Source organism: Cimex lectularius, unplaced genomic scaffold (genome assembly GCF_000648675.2).
Source record: "Cimex lectularius strain Harlan isolate CLEC.00 unplaced genomic scaffold, Clec_2.1 scaffold80, whole genome shotgun sequence".
NCBI classification, from domain to species: Eukaryota; Metazoa; Arthropoda; class Insecta; order Hemiptera; family Cimicidae; genus Cimex; species Cimex lectularius.
The window spans coordinates 1,734,485-1,744,344 of record NW_019392709.1 but is presented as its reverse complement, the minus strand read 5'-3'; positions in this window follow the sequence as shown (position 1 = coordinate 1,744,344).

Genomic DNA, 9,860 nt, shown 5'->3' with positions numbered 1-9,860 from the left:
ATCTATCTATCTATCTCTATCTATCTATCTCTATCTATCTATCCGTCTATCTATCTATCTATCTATCTATCTCTATATCTCTCTATCTATCTATCTATATAATCTATCTATCTATCTATATATCTCTATATCTATCTATCTATCTATCTATTTATCTATCTCTATCTCTCTATCTATCTATATAATCTATCTATCTATCTATCTATCCCTATATCTATCTATCCGTCAATCTATCTATCTATCTATCTATCTATCCGTCTATCTATCTATCTATCTATCTATCTATCTCTATATCTATCTATCTATCTATCTATCTATCTATCTATCTCTATCTATCTATCTATCTATCTATCTATCTATCTATCTATCTATCTCTATCTATCTATCTATCTATCTATATCTATCTCTATCTATCTATCTCTATCTACCTATCTATCTATCTATCTATCTATCTATCTATCTATCTATCTCTATCTATCTCTACCTATCTATCTATCTCTATCTATATATCTCCACCGCTCTTTCTTAATTTTACGAGAGAGAAAGACCGAGGTTGGCATATGGATAGATAGAGAACTACCTCCTCCTCTTTGGATAGAAAGGGAAATTTAAAAAAAGAGAGAGCGAGAGAGAGAATTTTTATTGGCAAAGAGAATTTAAAAGAAGTTTAAAAAATTTTAAAATGAAAATACAACTTACTCTAGAAAAGTATCTTACGATAAGGAAGTATTAAGTATCTTACCATAACGTTAGATCCAAGGCTCATTTGGATTAGTCGTATAGACAAAAACGCAAAAAGTGAAGATATAGTAGATGCGAACCAAAAATCCTCATGTAAAATATCGGGGTTAAAGTCAAAAAATGTCCTTCTGGCCGTATACAAGAAGGCTTAGACCTCTGGTAACATGGTGGCCAAAAAAATCTGAGAAAAACGACATAGCTTGACATGTCTTACCATCACGGAGACAAAACATACTTTCACGACTCCGGGGTGGAGGCAAAGGTTAAAGGACAAATTTTGGCATAACACAATCTCCTAGTCATCAACTTTCCAAGCTGAGATCTACCTAATAGGTACTCATGTCCGAGAAGTACTCAAAAAGGGTTCACCATATGTATATTCTCTGACAGCACTAATGGCTTTAGATTCCTTCACTTTCAACTTCTGGAAGTGACTACCATCTCTCCAACTACTAGGAAATTCCAGGTAACTAGGATGTAACTGCAGAGAACTGCAAAGCGTCACACGCTATTCCTACATTAAAACGGAACTGAATGAAAGTATGAATAAATAAATTATTTTCTTACACCAGCAGGAATTGAGTTAAATAATAAGTCTCTAGCCCCTGCCCACATGATTATCATCGTTAACAAATTGGAAAACTGAAACAGTTACCGGCCGTGAATCAGAAGAGACCTGCCTAGATAAATTAGCATAAAAGGCACCCCGGACAGTGCACTTTTTGTAGCATGTATATGGAATAGGGTGTCGAAAAAGAAAAAAGAAAAGAGCGTGATAAGAAGAAAGGGGGATAGGATAGCCATTTCCGTCGGATCTCTTGCACCGTGGAAAAGACGCCGTGTCATACTATAAGACGAGACAAAAGACGGGAAATCAGAGAGTAAATTGAAACAAAACAACAAGGGAGAAAATGCCGTGGGAGATGCTGTCCAGATGGTTTTTCTTTCGGCTTGAGAGAACGGGTGCAACGTTTAAAACTATATAGCATTTCCCGTTAACCCAGTTATACCGGAACCATTCGAAGATGTATAAAGCGGCTCGGAGGGGCTTCGTGAAGCCCGCCCGAGGAAGGAATTGCGACCGTTATAAAAGAACCGTTCCGTTTTTTACTCAAACATATGGATTTTTGCAATAAATCCAGCCGCCACTATCATGAGATTATTCCCGCGGATCTTGACGTTTGAAATGTTTACCACTTGACGTCTCTGCTGAATTCTGAGGATAATGGAGAATGATGCATGCCTGTAATTCTCTGTTGAAACGTTTTTGATCTGTTTATAAGACCAGCCTCGGCGTAATTTCCATCTGGGTTGTTATTTCTCTTACTGTGTTAATAATAAAGTTTGTATTCTGCCACACAATCCGTCAATTTTATATAATTTCCTTGTCGAAGTAGGTACGCATTAAAACTCAAGACGCCCATACTTTCGAAAATCTTTAGATTTGGTTCTTTAGATTTCCACGATTTCACTTTTGTACAGCAACCATTAAAAATCAAAGTATGTGTCAGTTAAAATGTGAAATCCAGACAGCAGTAATTATGTATTTTCAATGTATATATATCAATAAATATATGTTAAAAATGAAGAATGAAACCCTAACCAGTTGAAGATGGCGAGAGGCCAAAATGCGTCTGACAGACCAAAATACCTTGTAAAGGAAAACTATATTAATATTTAATCCGTTCTACTAATTGCCGGATCTATTTCGATTGTTTTTGGATGTCTTGTTTATCAATAATTTTTGAGAGATTGAAAAAAGCTGAAAGCTTGACGCCACGTCCTCCGCAGTGAAGCTGAAACAAAATTCTCTATAAACCCTCACAAAAATTCGCGAAATTCCCTTATAAAGTCGAAATTTTTTCTATACATAAAAAATTACGAAATTAAAAAAAAAGTCGAATTTCTTTGTTACCAAGGAAACCCAAGTAATCAAAGGGACATTAAATTAAGTCAGAAATTGGTGAATTTGACACGTCCACTGCTGGACCTATTTCGATTGTTTTTTTGAGAGATTTGTAAGGGCTGAGTACTTGATGCCAATGTGGCGTCATCCGCAGTAAACCTGAAAAAAATTGTTCTTTATAAACCTTTCCACAAAAAATTCTTAAAATTCCCTTATAAATTCGATACATTTTCTATACATAAAAAATTACGATTTTTTTAAAGGGGCGAATATCTTTGTTACCAAGGAAACCCAAGTAAACAAAGGGACTGTAAATTAAGTCAGAAATTGTGAATTTGACACGTTCACTGCTGGACCTATTTCGATTTTTTTTTAAGAGAGAGATTTGTAAGAGCTGAGTACTTGATGCCAATGTGGCGTCATCCGCAGTAAACCTGAAAAAAAATTGTTCTCTATAAACCTTTCCTCAAAAAATTCGCTTTTAAAAGTATCTATATTTTCTGTGTATAAAAAATTACGAATTTTTTTTTAAAAAATTGTCAAATTTCTTTGTTACCAAGGAAACCCAAGTAATCAAAGGGACTGTAAATTAAGTCAGAAATTGTGAATTTGACACGTCCACTGTTGGACCTATTTCGATTGTTTTTTTGAGAGATTTTTAAAAGCTGAGTGTTTGATGCCAATGTGGCGTCATTCGCAGTAAACCTGAAAAAAAATTGTTCTTTATAAACCTTTCCACAAAAAATTCTTAAAATTCCCTTATAAAGTCGATACATTTTCTATACATAAAAAATTACGATTTTTTTTAAGGGGCGAATATCTTTGTTACCAAGGAAACCCAAGTAAACAAAGGGACTGTAAATTAAGTCAGAAATTGTGAATTTGACACGTCCACTGCTGGACCTATTTCGATGGTTTTTTTTGAGAGATTTGTAAGAGCTGAGTACTTGATGCCAATGTGGCGTCATCCGCAGTAAACCTGAAAAAAAATTGTTCTCTATAAACCTTTCCTCAAAAAATTCCCTTTTAAAAGTCTCTATATTTTCTGTGCATAAAAAATTACGAAAATTTTTTTAAAAAATGGTCGAATTTCTTTGTTACTAAGGAAACCCAAGTAATCAAAGGGACTGTAAATTAAGTCAGAAATTGTGAATTTGACACGTCCACCGCTGGACCTATTTCAATTGTTTTTGAGAGATTTGTAAGAGCTGAGTGTTTGATGCCAATGTGGCCTCATCCGCAGTAAACCTGAAAAAAAATTGTTCTCTATAAACCTTTCCTCAAAAAATTCTCAAAATTCCCTTATAAAGTCGATGCATTTTCTGTACATAAAAAATTACGATTTTTTTTTTAAAGGGACGAATTTCTTTGTTACCAAGGAAACCCAAGTAATCAAAGGGACTGTAAATTAAGTCAGAAATTGTGAATTTGGCACGTCCACTGCTGGACCTATATCAATTGTTTTTTAGAGATTTGTAAGAGCTGAGTGCTTGATGTCAATGTGGCGTCATCCGCAGTAAACCTGAAAAAAAATTATTCTCTATAAACCTTTCCTCAAAAAATTCGCAAAATTCCCTTATAAAAGTCGATACATTTTCTCTATATAAAAAATTCGAAAAAGGGTCGAATTTCTTTGTTATTAAAGAAAAGCCAGTAATCAAAGTGGCAGTGGTGGACCCGAGTGCAGGAGTTTGCCCGTTTTTAACACTTCTGTTACCATTTACAACTTATTTTATCCTAACCGTAAGCAATTAACAAATAAATAGATGAATTTTTATTTATATAATAATTTTTTGTAATAAATAAATATCAATACAATAACAGAAACAAACAATATTAGTAAGTCCTTCAACTAATTAATCTTTACGTAAGGTATCGGTTGAAATAAAAAAGTCAATGTCACGAGCGGGATTCGAACCCACGACTTTCCGCAAAATACGCCGCTGCTTTACCACTTGATCGTGACTTCGATCCACTCGGACACTAAGGTCGTGGGTTCGAATCCCGCTCGTGACGCTGACTTTTTTATCTCAACCAATACCTGACATAAAAATTAATTCATTGAAAAATGTTATTTGATCAATCGGACCACGAAATCTAATGGATTTAATATTAGTAATATTACAGCAATTTAATAATACAGATAATAAATAAATGAACATATTCTTCGCCTCATGGTACATATATAATAAACAACATTAGTAGTTAAATTCATTTATTAAAAATTTCTTGTAATTGTATGATGTACGTACAAATTTAAATCATTCATTATTTCAATTGCATCTTCCTCACTCGTATACACCTTATGCAGGTAAGATTTTTTTAAATTCCCTGACTATAAATCTTCCCTAAAAAAATCACCAAATTTCCTTAAAACTGTCGATTTTCTCTTGATAAGAAAAATCACTCAAAATTTGAAAAGTATGGAATATCTTTGTTAGAAAGGATAAACCCATTAATCAATGTTGTAATCCGGCTGCGGTAGGGCGTTCCTCGGCCGTACCTCATACACGTCGTTCAACATTTCATCGGGGGCTATCTCCTTTTCCAATCAATGGTCAACGGAGTAATCGGTGTTTTGATAAGTTGATATATCACCGGCCCCAAGAATTTAAACACTACCTACCTCTGAATTAAACCCAACTCGGATTAGTTCGTATAATTTGTTGTCCTTTTTCCGACATTCGTATTGCCCAACTGGTAAGCCTCGCCGGACGGTGTTGACATTTGTTGACCAACAAACCGACAGGTTATCCATTGGCTCAAGAATATATCAATATTGACATAACCCAGAACATAGGCTAAACTAGTAAGTGTGACGACCTTTTTTCGTATTCCTTTTATTTATTCTCATGGAAGTACGACGATTATTTTAAATTAATGATTTTAAATTAAATCCAAATCATTGTGTTGTACAGAAAACTTTTTTTTTCTTGGCTTTATGTCTTTATATATTTTGCCATTGTACAAGATGTAACGCACCACCAACTACGCAATAGTTACTTCCAACTTTATATATTTAAATTACATTTCTTTATGAATTTAAACATCAATTTGTAAATCGTTTTCCGAGGTTATCATTGTTTCAAGGTTGAAGGTACTGTCAATGACGTTACATTCAAAAACCTCTGCTAGGAATGTTTCTCTGATTTCGTAGTATTTCTCGTAATCGAAAAGTAAATGCTTTACATAACCGGGTGGTGTGGTGACAAAGGTCTTTCGATAAATCCTGCTAAACTGGAACTGATAATGTTCAGCAGGAGAAGATCGATAGGCAATTTTAAAAACCCAAAATGTCAGGGTATTGAATTAAAATTAAAGGATTCAATCAAATTCCTAGGGTTAACGATAGACAGGAAACTTGATTGGAAAGGCCACATTAAAAATATACAAAGGAAAGGCACTTTATCCATGGTGCAGTGTAGGAGAATCGTTGGTAGAACATGGGGTATTAAACCATGGGTGGCCAAATGGATATACACCGCGATCATACTACCAAGATTTCTATTTGCAGCCCTAGTTTGGTGGAAAGGGCTAGAAAACAAAGGGGCTATTAACAAGCTAAGGTCATTCCAAAGACTAGGTTGTATGATGATGACGGGAGCATTTCCCACTACACCAACCCTAGCTTTGGAAGTGATAACAAACACTACGCCTCTACACATTGAGGTCAAGGTTAAAGCAAGCACTAACCAGCTGCTATAGATTAATTAGTGAAGGCAGCTGGAATTATAAGGGAAATAATATAGGACACTCGAAAATTCTACATTTATTGAGTAAGGTCAACAACCAACTACTGGGTGTAAGCGATAAAAAGGTGAAAACACCTTTAGGGAAAAAGTACTTTCAGGTAGTTACTCCCTGTGACTATAACTATAGGTCTGATGATGACCATCGTAGCCTAGACTGCTTCACCGATGGCTCACTCATTAAGGATAAGGGAAGCGATGCTGGAATACATATACCTAAATTAGGGATCAGCATCTCCTCTCCTCTTGGTAATAACACCTCGGTCTTTCAGGCAGAGGTCTGGGCCATCAATGTTTACTGTAGAACACTTATGGATAACAAGATTAAGGGAAAAGGTATTAAAAATTTTTCCGACAGTCAGGCCAGTCTAAAATCATTACAAAAAGAACTATCAACATCTAGACTGGTAGAGGAAACCGTTGAACTCATTAACAGGACTATCACCAGGTATGAGAATAGGGTAACCCTCATAAGTGGCACTATGGCAACGAGGAGGCGGACAGCCTGGCCAAGGAAGGATCAAATACTGCGTTTGTCGGGCCACAACCGGTATTACCCCACTCTTTAAGCACAGCGAAAGAGAGTGTAAGTAGCTGGGGCATGAAACAATTCCTTAAGGAATGGAATATGTCCCCAGGATGCAGGCAATCGAAGGAGTTTCTGAAGGAAATCAAACCTAAAGAAGCGAAATGGTTACTCTCTAACTCTAGGAGGGGAATAAGGAAGCTGATACGTATCCCAACGGGCCATTGCCCCTTGAGAAGACACCTCTTCATAATGAGTACTCTACCAGACCCCTTCTGCCGCTTCTGCGAAACAAAAGAAGAAACGGCTCGACACTACCTTGCAGAATGCGATAGGTATGCTAGGGAAAGATTTGATACTTTCGAAGGGGAGGACATAACCAAAACACTCCCCAGGATAAAATGGTCCACAATCCTGGGGTTTGTGAATAGGTCCAAAAGGTTTATGCAGGACTCGTGAGCCGACCAGGTCCCGGACCTTTTAAGGATGGGGTACGGGCCTACTCAGGCTTTTAACCCCTCGGGTCCTGGTCGCCCGCCCTGTGTAATATATAAATGCTTTACATCTTCGGTTACATCGCAGGTGAAACAATTGTCTGGCAGGTCTCTGTTTTATTTTGTGAAGGTAGGCACCGCTTCGTTCGGATTCTTCTCATTAAGGCAAAGAATCCTTTACTACCGTCTATATGTAAATACCAGGGTATTTTATTAACATTTGGGAATAAGTCCATGTAGAAAGACCCCTTTTCGGCTACTCCATAATTAGATTGCCACGTTTTGATCCAGAGTTTATTGAAGAACTTTAGCGCATCGAGTTTCGGAAGCTTCAAATCTTGAATTTGTCCACTGTGTCATTACTCTTTATTCCACTATGTCCTCGTACCCAATAGAAAACCACGTTCTTATTTTGTCTGCTGAGATCGATAGTTCTTTTAATAATTTCACAAAGCAAATAGTCCGGATTCGAGTTGTTGCTAAAGTTTTCAATATCCTGTATCGCACTTTTGCTATCTGACATAATACAGGCCTTGGTAACAGTAAACGCTGATGTACATTCAAGGGCTTTTACAATGGCAAACATTTCTGCTGTAAAGATGGATACTGCGTTAGAAAGCGAAAAGACCTCATAACCATTTTTCGGATCCAGAAGGTCACAACTTCCCGCTTTACCTTTATGACAAGCCATTTCATAAAGGCCGCCAAAGCGACATAATCAAAAAGGCAGAGTTGCAACGATTGAGGAGGCAGACGAGAGGACGGCGGCAGGCCTAAGTTGAGCCACGCTGGATTTGGAGTTACTCGGTCGCAACTTTAGAAAGAAGATAAAGTAAAAATAAAAGTGTGTGACGTTATCAAAGACAAAAAAACTGCTAGTGAAGAATTCTTGTGGAGTGGTGTTCGTTCATCAAGTAGTTTAGTGAAAAGGAAACCAAAAATTAACTTTACACTTAATTACTTTCTAAAATATTCCCTTTTCCTTACTAAATTAGTTGTAACTATTTATAAGATATATTCGATTCATTAATTTGTTATTAATATAAGAACCTTTTATGTTTAACGGGTACAGACTTATTATTTTTTTTTTTTTTATAATCATATTAATCCCACAACGATATACCTTCTAGCAGTGAACTATAAATAAAAATAAAGCAATGGTTCGGAAAGCGTTCTTCGAGGTCTGATAGGAACATTTTGTTTGATATATTGGGAGGAAACAAGGAATAAACGTTTAAAAGCCTCGTCGTCGATCTGAATATAATGGCTTTGTAGTGTAGAATAAAGATAGGAGCGATTCTACTGCTGAAAACCGAGTAAATCTTAGAAACGACATCTAGAACACTTACTTCTTCTTGTTGTTGATATTTACAAAAAAACTACTATTTAGTCTTTCTAATCCGATTTTTTCCTTGAAAGCCGATTTACAGTTTCTTGATTTTTTTTCTTTCTACCAGTATTTCATCTTGCTTATTTGTTGATCCGCCTGTTCTCGCTGCATTTGTGAAAGGTCTCCCTATTTTCTCCCTATTGCACTACGGTCAAACTCGACTATGGTCGAATCGAATCGACAAGCCGAAAATCCACCGATCCTTGCTGAAGATGTTCAACAAAACCCACAGGCGTATTGCAAGGCAATGTATACAAATGTCCCTGTGCGCTTTAATCCTGTCTCATTCCGTAGCGGGGAATTTATCCCTTTCGATCGCGAATTAACCGTGTGATTAATATTAGCTGGAACGAAGGAACCGGATCAGGCGTTTTCTGTACAAGCCCAAAACATGAGCAATCAAACTCATTAGGGAAGTATACTTCGGTCTTTCAAGCAGAAATACATGCCATCAACGCTGTCCTGGAAAATCTTAAAAGAGATTACACTGACAAAAAAAATCCTCATAAGATCAGACAGCCAAGCAGCTATTAAAGCATTGGCATGTAAAAGAATTACATCAAAACTAGTCAGTGAATGTATCCAAAATCTCCAAAACCTGGGAGAACACAACAACCTGATGATATCTTGGGTGCCAGGGCACAGGGGAATTCTGGGTAACGAAGAGGCGGACAAACTGGCCAGAAGAGGATCTGCAAGACCATACATAGGCCCCGAACCTATCCTTGGGATAACAAAAACAAACATAGATTCCTCCATCGCAGAATGGATCCAAACAAAACAAAGAGAGAAGTGGATAAACTCTAGCGGTGCTAGACATAGTAAACTTATGCTGAAACAACCCTCACCAAAATTGGCAAAAACACTGCTACAATTGGAGAGGGCAAAACTCAGAGGAGTGGTGGGAATACTAACCGGTCACTGGTATCTGAGAAAACATCTACACAACATGGGTACATACAACGATGACCCCATTTGCAGATTATGTAATGAGGAGGAGGAAACAGCCACTCATATCTTCGAATGCGAAGCAACAGCTCAATGGAGGTTTAAC